At 36.4% G+C, this 14424-nt stretch overlaps 1 long non-coding RNA gene across 1 annotated transcript; it reads right to left on the minus strand.

Moving 5' to 3' along the window:
- Window positions 1–1047: 1047 nt before the first annotated feature.
- On the minus strand, window positions 1048–8042 carry LOC143223704 (uncharacterized). Its single transcript, XR_013013057.1, has 2 exons — window positions 7905–8042; window positions 1048–2806 (listed from the first exon to the last, which is right to left on the minus strand). It is a non-coding gene; the product is annotated as an uncharacterized LOC143223704 (long non-coding RNA).
- Between the last annotated feature and the right edge of the window lie 6382 nt (window positions 8043–14424).

Raw genomic sequence — 14424 nt, forward strand, 5'->3', positions numbered from 1 at the left:
CACTCTTATACATCTATTTGTTGAAACCTGATGTGGTTGGTCTGCCTGCTAGAAATAAGTACATTTTTTTTTTCTGGTTGTCTGCATAGTCAGCTCTATTCTTATAAATCTTTTATTTGAAACCTGATGTGGTTGGTCTACCTACTGGAAGTAATAACATTTTTTTGTGAAAAAAAAATTAGTTGAAACATTACTGATCTGTTTTAGAAGAATTTGTAGTTATGAACATAATTCTTAGAGAAACAATGGAAATGAGCAAGAAAGGGCTATAGTGAAGGCACTTAAAACTGGTATTCATAAAGTAGAAGGCCCAATCAGTATCATTGGATTTACTATTTTTATCATGTTTGTGTTACAAGATTGTATATTTGATATACTACTCTAGTTCTTTGGTCAGCCAGGTCAGTATTTCATTGAATAAAATTGATTGAAAGACAAAATAAAAATTCAAAGAGAAAAAAAAAATTTGGGTTTTTTTGTTAACCCTTAAGCTGTTTAATGTACATTCTGTTAACTTTTGTACTTGTTTTCTGTACTGTGTAGGTTTCACATATTGTATCATTGAGTGAATTAGTTTTTTTGTCTGTCACTTATTAAGTCACCCATTTAAAAACATTTAAAAAATTAATTATTACAATAGTGAAAGTATTTTAGTTAAATCATCCATTTAAAAACATTTAAAAATTGGATTAATTACAATAGTGAAAGTATTTTAGTTAAATCACTCATTTAAAAACATTTGAATATTGGATTAATTACAATAGTGAAAGTACTTTAGTTAACTTTTTTACTTGTGTTATGACAGATTCTTCAACCAATAACAATGAACATACAACAACTCAATGGATAAAACAGCTTAGAAAAATGTGTTTAAAAGGAGATGTGGTCCATATGGACCTATCATTAATACTAATGTTAACTTAGGTTTTAAATTCATATATCAGTTCAGTTTGTTCTGTTGTAACTTTAAATCATTAAGAATACTAGTTTCTGGTTTGATAGTTCTTCTCAGTGATAAATGAATTGATTCAAGTAAAAATAAATATATTATAATAATAAACAATGTAATGGTAAAATAAATAAATAATACAGTATTCAAACTTCCTTGTCTTAATTCTTATATTTACCAGTTTTAAATAAAACTGATATAACAGATGTGATGGATGATATATTATTACACATTCTTCTTTGCTTCAGATTTTATAACAAAATCAGGCTAACTGTTTTTTCAATATATTAGTCTCTGTCTTACTAATTTTGTAACCATTTTAAGATTACTTCGACAACATGGTAAAACTTCACGAATACCCATAATAGGAAAATAATCCTGAAGCTAAAACAGACAGTGTTCAGGCATAAATGATATGAACCCTCCTTAGATTAGTCATACAATTAAAAAAACACATGCTTAACAAAACACTAACTTCAACAAAAATATACATACTACAACAGTATAATCTATTTAAAAAAACAACAGTATTGCATAATTGTAATGGCTAAATAAAATTCCATAACATTTAGAAAATATGGTTGTATTAAATCTGGAGGAAGGCAAATAAAATGCATTAGGACAATGTGTCCAAAAATAGTACAAAGTTATGTATTATACCAAAACTTGTCATATTAGAACTTAAGTAGATTTGGTTCAAATAGATCTTATGCTCATAAACTGTAATAAAAATTAATAGTTAATAGTCTCTTAGAAATATTAAAATCATTGACTGATTTACTCTTGCATGTTGTAAGAACAATTAATGGTGAGAATAGTAACGAATATTTTTCTTATCATAATACTTCATTTGACAGGTACCTTTTGAGGATAATTAAAATACATAGTTAAAAAGGTCATTTTGAGTTTTATAGCACAAAAATGTATTAATTTTCATAATTTTTCAACCATCTTAAAAAATGGATAAGGAAAACTTCATTTTTCTATTTGGCACCATGGAAAAGCTGGAATTTGGCAATTAAACCCATAACAATTATCTGATGAAATTAATTTGGGTTTTGCATTGTAGGCACCATCTAAACCTTTAGTTCCTATTCCTTTTCCATAATTTCTACAGTAAAATTTATGTAGCTTGTATATTTTACTAATTTGCCACTGATCAAGTGGTGGCAAAACATAGATAATTTAAATTACACTTATCTGTTCTACCACCAACAGAATAATTTTTTTCAGTTATTTGATTTATAATTAAATAACTGTAGAGGCAAACAGAATCTAGGTAATGTACCCACCTATAAGTAGAGGACTCACAATTTGAGAAAGATAATAACTCTAACATTTTCAAAAGAAGCTTCCCAAGATGGACTGTTTGTTTCTTTATTTGTTTTTGAATTTTTATGCAAAGCTACATGAGGGCTATCTGCACTAGCCATTTCTAATTTAGCAGTGTGAGACAAAAGGGAAGGCAGCTAGTCACCACCACCCACTGCCAACTCTTGGGCTACTCTTTACCAATGAAAAGTGGGATTGACTGTCACATTATAATGCTCCTATGGCTGAAAAGGTAAACGTGTTTAGTATGATGGAGATTCAGCCCTCAGATTGTGAGTTGTTCAAGTGCCTTAACCACCTGGCCATATGGATTGTTAACAGCAGCTGTGGACAGTATGGTTTGCAATATCATTCCAATTTTCTAAAGAGAACATTTAATATGCTTTCAGATTATTTAGAAGACAGTGTCTGCTAGAGGAGTCCAAACTCTGCCTGTGGTAAAAGGTGAGATGTCGTGTTCATAGGCATATTTCTGATAAGACAGAGTTCTTCTAGCATAACAGAACTGGATGCTATTTCATTAATCTAAGTAATAAAAAAGAAAAAAGAAATTACACAAACAGGTAAAAAAAAGTTATTTTGAAAAACAGACATCACAATGACATATGAATATTTTATCCAGCCGCTATATGGAAGTTTAACATGTTTGAAAAATGTAGCATTTGTTTTCTTTCTGCTTTTATTGTATAGAAGTTCTGTCATTTCAGGTTTTGTAATGATTCAGCCATTACTTATATAACAACCTAGCCTGCAGTTGCCATACAATAGCATTTAAATTTATGATCACATTAATTATATTTAATACTAGAGTTACTGATGAACATGGGCCTCATCAGAGTTGTAAACATATTTTGAACACTATTTATGGGCCTACAACTTTGTTAATTATAGGTTTTAAATAAATAATAATATAAGAGTCGTAAAAATTAAAAATGTTCTTTATTGCAATTAACCACACTAATGCAGGTATTTCTTATATATTCAAGTTGATGTAAAGAAATGGTTGTTTCTTTATAAGTGTTGTAATAGGCAAATAGTTTAAATTACTCAATTTTATAAGTAGGGCCCACCACAAGTATAAAACATGAAGATAATTTGCACTATTTAAAGTTTGCGACAGCAGTTTAGGTCCCAAGTGGAACACTGGTAATCCTTTGGATTTACAACTCTATAATTGGGGTTTAATTCCTCTCAGTGGACACAGCAGATAGCTCAGTGTGGCTTTGCTATAATAAAACACGCACAGTAGTTTAGTCAGGCTTACTTAAATAGATTGGAAAGCAAGTACTAGTTTGCTTGGAACTGATTACTATTTTAAACCTGTGTCTGAGTCAGGCTTTATCGACTGCGGAGAAATAATGCTTTGTACAATTTTATATGACAAATAGTTATGTTTGTGTAGCCTTTCATATTTAGTATATTATCAGATAATTTGTTTTTCATTTTTCAATGGCGCTTTCTTAGTTGCACCACCTATTTTTGCATTAAACCAAACATTTTTGAACACATATTCTAAAGCACAAGTCATTCATTATATACCTTTTATTTCAAAAGGAAAACAACGGGGTTTATAGTAAGGGTTTATACCATGACACTGGTCTTTATCATATTTGGTTTAGTCACAGTTTTTTTTTCTCAGTATCTATACTAATACGACGATATTATATACTTTAATACAGGAACTTGGTGATAGTTATTTGCTAATGCTTATGCAGTTATCTTTGAACTGTACCCACAGCGTTCGTACTCCAAATGAAACTTCCATGTTAACAGAAAGAGAGGGAGTGACTACTTCATCTTTTTTAGCACGAGGTTATCAAGCCTGTTGTTAAAATGCTGCAAGTTAGACCAGTATTTCACTTTTTCGACTAGACTATTCCTCAAATTTCGAGTTCTAACTATTTTTGAGTGTCTTGGGGAAGAGAGATGTGGCGTCAAGACAAAACCTCTAATTTCACCAAACGTCCTCAAAGCACTTTATGTGAAATAAAAGGGCTCGCCATTTTGCGTCTGTATCTAAGTTGGCTGTTAATCGCTTCCTTTTCGTAACTGAAGCCAAGTAAACAAATTTGATTGGATAGTAAGATAATTATAAAATAGTAACGGTAAGGAGTTACTATATCTTATATTAAAGAATGACGGCGTGTTATGTTGTAGCTAGTTTATTGCAAGCATTTGAATAAGGTTCAAGGCTAAAACTTTATTACAATCATAGTTTTTGAGTTTCATGCAAAGCTACACGAGTGCTGTCTGCACTAGCCATCTCTAATTTAGCAGTGCAAAATTAGAGGGAAGGCAGCTAGTTATCATCACCCTCCGCCAACTGTTGGGCTACTCTTTTACCGCATATTATAACGCCCCCACGGTTGAAAGGGCGAGCATGTTTGGAGTGACAGAGATTCGAACTCGCGCCCCCCCCTCAAATTAGGAGTCGAGAACCTTAACCACCTGGCCATGCCAAGCCTTCATAGTGTTGATTATTTTATAGATGCTATTGATCATTAAATCTTTATTTATCTTAAAATGCCCAGCCATGCCAAGCCTTCATAGTGTTTATTATTTTATAGATGTTATTGATCATTAAATCTTTATGTATCTTGATATGTCTGACTATCATTATCCCTTCCTAGCAACAGCTGTGGGGGCGTTATAATGTTACGGTCAATCCCACTATTCGTTGGTAAAAGAGTAGCCCAAGAGTTGACGGTGGGTGGTGATGACTAGCTGCCTTCCCTCTAGTCTTACACTGCTAAATTAGGGACGGCTAGCACAGATCGCCTTCGAGTAGCTTTGTGCGAAATTCCAAAAACCAAAACCAATCCTAGCAACAGTGATATCGTAACCTTCTAAACACTCAACAAGATCAAATCTTACATATCAAAATAATACTAACGTTAAAAGGAGATATGCAAAATTCTACTTATAAAGATCTACATAAGCGTAAGCAGTAAGGAGTTAACGTGACATAACGTGTTGGGGTAACAAAGGACCTATCTATCCATCTCGGCTGTTTAATCCTCTAACACTGAATAAACTACAGTGGTGTATTTAGGTAGAGACTAGAGGGTCTCAGCCTCAAGGCCTATGGTCTTAGTTAGGGCCCATTGATAATTTTATGTTATGTGAATTACATGGTATGTAGGGCCCATAAAAATTATTAGCCCTGGGCTAACACAACCTTAAATTCTCCACTGATAAACTATGTTATTAAAAAGAGGCTATGTTGTAATTATATATGAAGAAATAAACAAAATGGGATAGTAAAACTGTATAACGTGCGTTCATAATCCGATATTTTGTTGCGTAGAAAAGTACGAAAAACTTTTGAAGTGTTACGAGTTTGTAGTTAACACTTTTAAATTGCCAAGAGTCATGTTTATAAACGTTTTTTTCGGATATTGACGCAAAGTTACAAAAGGGCTAGATACGCTAAGTGTTTTTAATTTTGAACTGATATACTTAAGGAATGGCTGCAATTCAACAGTATTCACCGCCAACTCTTGGGCTTTCTCAGTTGGATAGCCAATTTATAATGCTGCAAGAGGGCGCAAATTGTGGACTTTCAGATTCAAAGATTGGGTATTTTGACCATTTAAGCCACATTCGATTTTATTATTGATATGAGTATGGGCCTTATAAATACTGATAAAATATTGCTGTTGTATAATTTAAGTTGCGTACATGCAGAATTAAGTCCAAACAAATGTTAAATTTATTAAGATATTCTAACTTTGAATAATACAAGCTTGATTTATTCAAGACTTGTTACGCACTTTTCAACAGTTTAATCAATTTGTGAACGTTAGGACGAACATCGATGGAGGATTAGAAATTTTTTGAAATATAAAAAGGGACGCGCGACAGAAAAAAGAACAGCACTTTAGATACAACTACTGGTTAACAAGTGCAAAGTATATCCTGTGAATTACAATGGTGTTATTCATTTGTTTGTTGTTTTTCGGAATTTTTTCTTAAAGCTCACAAAAGGCTTTCTTCGCAGGAATCAATAGTGGAGAGGGAAGGTAGCATCCATGGTCAGTTCTTGGACTACACCTGTCTTACCCAATAGTGGAATGTCGTTTTTGTGACAACAAGACGCAAACCATGAACCATTGGACTCGCAGTGTAGACATTTAACCGCTCGTTTATATTCAACCCCATTTTTAATACGCAGCGTTTTTGGAAAATATTAATCCTATAACTTTTATCTAGATCGTAAGGTACTCAGAAACTTGGCAGTGTTGTTGTTTCTTGAGTTTTGGCAAACACTGTACGCAAAATACGTTCTACGGAAATGGAAATCCCGAAATATCTATTATTTAAATTTACTTTTCGCTGTTTTACTTTATAAACCTGTATAGTAAGGACACATTGTTTTTTATAGACTGGTAGCGATTGTACTGCCATCTAATCTCCTTAATACTGATTAAATGAATTATATATAGTAATAAAAACATCTGATTAAATAATGACTATTTTACTTAAATTAGTTAGAAATGCCTAGTTGAGTTACGTATGGTTGTAATGCTTTGGTAATACATGTTGGGAAATTATTATTTGTTACTAAAATTTAGATGTTATTTTTGATTATTGAAGCAAATTGTTAAGTTCACATTAGTTACAAGTTCAAAAACGAAGAAAGATGTTTGTTTCTTGAATTTCACACAAAGCTACTCAAGGGCTATCTGTGCTAGCCGTCCCTAATTTAGCAGCATAAGACTAAACTGAAGGCAGCTAGTTATCACCACCCACCGCCAACTCTTGGGTTACTCTTTTACCAACGAACAGTGGGATTGACCGAAACATTATAACGTTCTCACGGCTGAAAGGGCAAGCATGTTTAGCGCGACGGGGATGTGAACCCGCGACCCTCAGATTACGAGTCGCACGCCTTAACACGCTTGGCCATGCCGGGCCTCAAAGAAAGATGAGAGTGACTGTTGGATGCAGTAAATATGTTACCAGAACCACTTTCTTTGAAGCTGAATATCTTAAATCCGAACACTTTGTCAAGAAATGGAAATTTACCCACTGACCTTGCACGTCTCCTGAAATATCTACGTAGTTAGACCAGTGTTTTTAAAACTCGTTTATATTGTTAACATAGCGCCATCTATGTTATTAATAAGATGTAGTATTTCTCTTTCCTTCCAATAGATGGCATAATTTGACTGCAGGATCCAATCTCTGCCATATACATAACTTACACCTGATCTATATAGCTTATGCTCAACTTACACACAATACACATAGCTTATATTTACAGCATTTACTCCTACTATATGTATATTACACACCATATATTTACCTTGCACATTGTATACATAACCTATGCATCATATTGCAATGTACACAACTTAAATATCATACCTCAGTACACATAAGTTACAAATCATATATATAACATATAATGTTACATATTATAATTTATCTCAGACAAGCCCCCAGTTTATTATGTATTACAATTTGAAATAGACTGAAATTTAATTAAATTATAACATAAATTTAAAAGTTAATTAAATGTGCCAAATTTTATGATATTTACCAACAAGATTGATACACACAATTTTTTCTTAATACAAATATATTTTAATATACAATCAATAATATAATATACCTTTACCTTTGTCTCCCTGTGTGAAAGTAGTAAGTCTTCAGATTTACAGTGCTAAAATCAGGGGTTTGTTCCCCTCTGTAGACACAGCAGAGAGCTTGATGTGGCTTTGCTGTAAGAAAACACACACACACACCTTTCTTTCTCACCAAAATTTTCAAGTTGGTTAAGGAGAGAAAAACATTTACTGTTTATTTATTTTTATTGGTTCCATTGAATTATGAGTAATTTATGTCAACCTGGAAATAAGTCAAACCTACGATGATCTTATAGTTTACAATTTTGATGAAGCAAGGACACATGCACCTTTTAAACTTTTTTTTAAGTTCCTAATGTCTCACTTCTGAAAATAGATAGAAAAAATATCATCTGTACCCCAAAAGTGATAGCAGTGATGTCATTTTGGCTTTATATATTAATTATATTTCAACGTAAATGTATGGAATATTTCAGTTCAAAACTCAATCCCATCAGTGTGGATTCCTGTACCTGGTGAGGGGACCTCCCAGGGAAGGTTCTGTTCTTTCAGTTTACCTCCTCTGGGATCTCTACATCCACCTACGTGTTTCCTTTGCTGGTAACGCGTGAAGGAGAGGAGAAGATCCTGGTAATTGAGGGGTCCAACCCTAACACACCACTTTGGCCTTGAATTCTGTAACGGGTGACCTTGGGGTGGTCCCTAGGGTCAACCAAGTACTAGTGTTGAATGTTCTCAACAGATGTTGTGGACATTGTATCTGATGCTGGTGTTTGGGTATATTGGTTATGAAACTCTGGCGTTGCTGCAGTGTCTTTTTTTGGTATTGTAGTGCGTCCCCTCATAGGGCTCCATGGTGGATGATGTCAGTGGGTGCCGAAACATTCTTTTCTATTGTGGATCCCCCAAATAGAAACTTGTATAAAATAGTGAGAAAACAGCCCATAGGTAAGTGACCACGTCTTGAAGATTCTGAGCAGCAATCTTCAACATCTGTAACATCTATACCTCATTTTCTTATATTACATTCTCTTTCAGACAAACCTTTCGGGTAAATATCTCCCTTTTTTATTCAGAAGGACTTGCTGGCTCTCCAAAGTCAGTAAAGAAGCTTCGATCTGGTGACATATTAGTGGAAACACCCACGTCTTAAAACAGCATAGTGAACTCTTGCATTCAAAGGCGATTGGGGATATACCTATTGAAGTTACACATCATGCTACTTTGAATTCATCATGAGGAGTTATTGTTGAGAGGGATTTGAAGAACAGTCCTGAGTCGGAGATTCTCACTGGTTTTTCCACCCAAGGAGTTTCTGCAGTGAGGTGTATCTCCTCTTTCAAAGATGGAATTATGATGCCGACCAATGCCTAAATTTTAACATTCACATCACCACATCCACCTGCTGCTAACAAGGCAGGTTATCTTAATTATGGACATACATTATAAACCCCCTCATATGTTTCTGGTGTCAGCTGTTCAGTCATTCGAAGACGACATGCCATGGTTCCTTGACGTGTGCTCGTTGAAGTAACAAGGACCACGATGCCTATGAGTATGAAATTGGACCCTCATTGCGTTAATTGCAATGGTTCTCACTCATCTTACTTTCATTCTTGACCTAAGTGGTTGGAAGAAAAAGAGGTGCAGCGTTTGAAGACGATTCATAACATTACTTATTCTGAGGCTCGAAAGTTGCTATCTACAACTTCATCTCGGACCTATGCTGCTGCACTTCGTTCCACTACTACAGTGGGAGTGCAAATGGATCTCTCTGTGCCTCCAAAAGAATCGTTCTCAAACCATATGAAAATTCCTTCTACCTCCATGGTTTAAAAAGTTGATAAATCAACGTCAACAGCCATCTCTGTCTCTAACATTCATTTCAGCAAACCCCAAGATCCACTTTCTTTTGTTCCATGTACGGGCATTTCCTCGGGTACATTTTCCCCACCTCAAGATGCAAAACGATCATTCGTTCACGTTCTCAGTCGCTGGAATTCTCTTCCAACGATAAAGACTTGCAATCAACCTAGGGCAGGATCCATGGAAATCAATAGACCTCCCTCGAATAAACAAAAAAGACGTGATCGAAAACAGAATGTCTCTCCACCCAATTCGCCAACACGTAAATAAAAATGGCCACCCTGATACAATGGAACTGTTGAGGTTTACGTTCTAATCTGGATGACATCAAAGCACTGATTGTTTCCTATCATCCTGTATGCCTTTCCTTACAGGAAACATTTCTGAAACTTACCAATACAGTCACCTTTCGGTAGTTTTTTTTGTACAGAAATGAAAAGGTATGTGATGGACGAATGCATGGAGGAGTGGCACTGTTGATTGATCAGCATGTGCTCACCCTGTCTTTGCCACTCTATTTAACCTTAGAGACTGCAGCCATCCATGTTTCATTTGGTTGTACCATCTGTTCGTTCTCTCAACCCATTAGCTACCATCCAATTGCTTTGACGAGCTGTGTCTCTAAGATCTTAGGATGATTAATGCTCGTCTTAGTTGGTTCCTCAAATCAAACAACCTTCTCTCGCCTACCCAGTGTGGGTTCCGACGTCAGTGCTCCACCACGGACCACCTTATTTGACTTGAAACGTCAATCAGATTATCCTTTCTCAAACGACATCTTGTATCAATATTCTTTGACCTTGAGAAGGCCTATGATACTACATCGAGGTATAGCATTTTGCGAAACCTCCATTTATATGGGTTATGTGGTCATTTGCCCATTTTTATTTAAAAAGTGTTTAATGGACAGGCGATTCCAAGTTATGTGGGTTCGACACTTTCCCGTTCTTTTTTACAGGAATTTGGAGTCCCTCATGGCTGTGTTCTGAGTGTCACACTTTTCAGTATAAAAATTAATGCCATCACTGAACAACGCCCTCTCACTGTTTCAAATGGGCTCTATGTTGACGACTTTCATATCTCATATCAGTCGTCGAACATGAGGTATATTGAGCAGCAGCTATATGTATTTTCATGTACCTAGTCAATCCTTAAATGCTGTTCGTCTCTAAATTTGTCCCCCTTGTCATGGAGGGCTGACAATAACCCACGAGGCAGTGATCATTTTCCTATAATTTTGAGAGAGACTGGCCGTGGTCAGTGCCACCCACCACGTGTGCGCCAGTGGAAGCTGGATCAAGCCAACTGGCCCTCTTTTACTACCCTCGCAGAAGTTGAACCTGCCATCGTCTGTGAGCCATCAGTAGACGACTGTGTGGTAGCAGCGACTGACTGTATTATACAGGCAGCTGCACAGTGTATTCATAAAACCTCTACACGTTTTCCAAAATATTCTCGTCCGTGGTGGAATCCTGCCTGCCACAATGCACGGAAGGCTTAAAAACGGGCATGGGATACTTTCCATCGGTATCCCACACTCTCGAACCTCATCATTTTCCAGCTAAGACATCAAAGCCAGAAGGAATATTGAATTAAGTTCACAACTGGCATATTCTCTACCATCAGTTCCAAAGTCATACGGGACAAGATTCGAAAGGTCAGTGGGCAGTATCATTCTGTTCCCCTCTTGATCTTATTCTCTGATGGCCAGGAAGTAGCTGATACCCAGAGCATTGCCAATACTGTAGGTGAAAGCTTTTGCTGGGTATCTGGCACTTCTGCTTCTTAGCCATCAAGATTGGGGCAAAACGATCACCTCTTTCCTTAGGAGCTGATTATTTCTTTGACTATAATCGTCCCTTTACACTGGTGGAACTCAAACTAGCCCTTCATCAGTCTGGCAGTACGTCAATTGGACCTGATGATGTACAGTATGAAATGCTGCACCATCTATCTCTTGCTATTCTTCTGATTGTTTTTAACTAGATCTGGCTGGAGAATGTTTTTCCTGGTGCCTGGTGCTAAGCTATTGTCTTACCTTTTTCTAAGCCTGGGAAGAATCCCAAGATTCCTTCAAATTACCGTCCAATTGCTTTGACGAGCTGTGTCTCTAAGATCTTAGGATGGTTAATGCTCGTCTTGATTGGTTCCTCAAATTAAACAACCTCTAGCCTACCCAGTGTGGGTTCCGACGTCAGTGCTCCACCAGGGACCACCTTATTTGACTTGAAACGTCAATCAGATAAGCCTTTTTCAAACGACATCTTGTATCAATATTTTTTGACCTTGAAAAGGCTTATGATACTACATGGAGATATAACATTTTGTGAAACCTCCATTTATATTGGTTATGTGGTTATTTGCCCATTTTTATTTAAAAAGTGTTTAATGGACAGGCGATTCCAAGTTATGTGGGTTCGACACTTTCCCATTCTTTTTTACAGGAACTTGGAGTCCATCAGGGCTGTGTTCTGACTGTCACACTTTTCAGTATAAAAATTAATGCCATCACTGAACAAGTCTCTCTCACTTTTGCAAACGGGGTCTATGTTGACGACTTTCACATCTCATATCAGTCATCGAACATGAGGTATATTGAACGGCAGTTACAGACTGCCCTCAGTGGTTTACTGAAGTGGACCACAGCAAACGGCTTTACCTTTTCTCTCTCTAAAACCGTTTGCATGCAATTTTGCCGCCAAGGGGGTATTCACCCTGATCCTGAACTCCGTATTGGTGAAGTTGTGTTGCCTGTGGTATCTGAGACTAAGTTCTTGGGGCTTATCTTTGCCCGTAAGCTAACCTTTATACCACACATCAAGCAGCTACGAGTCAAATGTACAAGAGCATTGAACATCCTTCATGCATTCTCTTCCGCCACTTTGGGAGCGGATTGATGTTCCGTGCTAAAGATATATCGTGCTCTTATTTGATCAAAACTCTACTATGGATCACTGGTCTATGGCTCTGCCAGACCCTCGGCCTTAAAGATGCTGGACCCCATTCATCATCAAGGACTTTGGCTCTGTGCTGGGGCTTTCTGCACTTCCCCAGCTTACATTTTATACACAGTCTCATGAACCTTCTTTGCACCTCCGCCATTTGCAACTGTCTTTACTATATGCTTCGAAATTTCGTTCCTTACCAAAGCATCCCACCTGGGGTTGTGTTTTCCTTCCTTGGTGGGCCATACTTTTTCAGACCAGATGGTCTGCCATTGCTCCTTTTGGTCTTCGTATCCAGGTGCAGTTGGATGAATTGGATCTGTCCTTGTATAACATTGCTGTATTCACTGGTCAGCCCATTCCACCATGGCTTCTTACAGTCTCCAAATGTGACCTATCTTTAAGTCATCTGAGAAAAGCAGACACTCCTGATTGGAAATACTGTCTGTTATGTACTGAACATCTTTTGAACCATCATTCCTTTCCTATTTATACAGATGGTTCGAAATCAGGTGACTGTGTGGGCTATGCCATGGTTTGTTGTGATTTGGTGGTTGCACGCAGAATCCTCTCTACAGCTTCTGTGTTCACTGCTGAACTGTATGCCATTTCTCTTGTCCTGGATCACATAGAACCTAAGCAGTACTCAAATTGCATGATTTATACTGACTTGCTTAGTTCTCTACTGGCCCTGGAATCGCTTTACGTCGGTTCGCACCCTGTTCTCGCTGATATTCAAAACAAACTGGCCCATTTTTCTTTAACATCTACTTCTATCCAGTTTTCTGGATACCAGGCTACATTGGTATTTGCGGAAACGGGCTTGCTGACACCATAGCTAAATCTGTCTGCTTTGGCACTATCACTGCTGTGCCTGTTCCATACATCGACTATGGTCCTGTATTCAGGGGTCGGTTCCATGTCAGTTGGTAATCGACTTGGAGTGAGCAACGCGAAAACAAGCTTTTTAAAATAAAATCCTCTATTGGAATTTTGCCGTCTTGTTTCCGTAAGGATCAGAAAGAGTAAGTTGGCCAAACTAGACTACACATTGGCCACAGTTTTTAACTCATCGTTTTCTTTTATCTGGGACTGATCCACCAATGTGTTGTCTGTGTGATACTCAGGTCACAATAAGCCACGTTTTTGCTGTTTTGCCGTTGTTATGACTTTTAACGATGGCACCATTTGAAACATGTTCTGTCCCAAGGTTTATCCATAATGTTAGTGTTATTGGTGATGGTGACACTGTCTACCTTGGAAATGTTTTTAGTTTTTTAAATGCCATTAATCTTTTTAGTGCTACTTAAGTTTTTAATTTATAAATTATACCTTTTTTAATGTGATCCCTTTTTTAAGAATTAAAGTATAACTAGTTCTTTTTGAAATTAGAAAATGGCCGTAACGTCAAATAACTAGAAACCAGAACTGGAAAGGTCAACTTCAGGTGACTAACGCTGGTGTTTGAACTTCCCCGTTTGTCATCCTGGCAAGTGGTGATAATTAAAATTATGCTTCAGAAAGTCCTTTAAAACATGTACTTTCTTTCATATTATTGTAAACTAGATATAAATATTGGATTTAATGCTATTTTAGTTTTTAATTCAAAAATTAAACTTTGTTTTGTTTTACATAGATTACTTTTATGAATTTTAATAATTTTACTTTAATTTTAACTTTTTACCGGATGTTTGGCGCAGATAGCTTAGTTTCCTTGCGCCATAAAACGCCAAACCAACCA

Source organism: Tachypleus tridentatus, chromosome 1 (genome assembly GCF_004210375.1).
Source record: "Tachypleus tridentatus isolate NWPU-2018 chromosome 1, ASM421037v1, whole genome shotgun sequence".
NCBI lineage: Eukaryota > Metazoa > Arthropoda > Merostomata > Xiphosura > Limulidae > Tachypleus > Tachypleus tridentatus.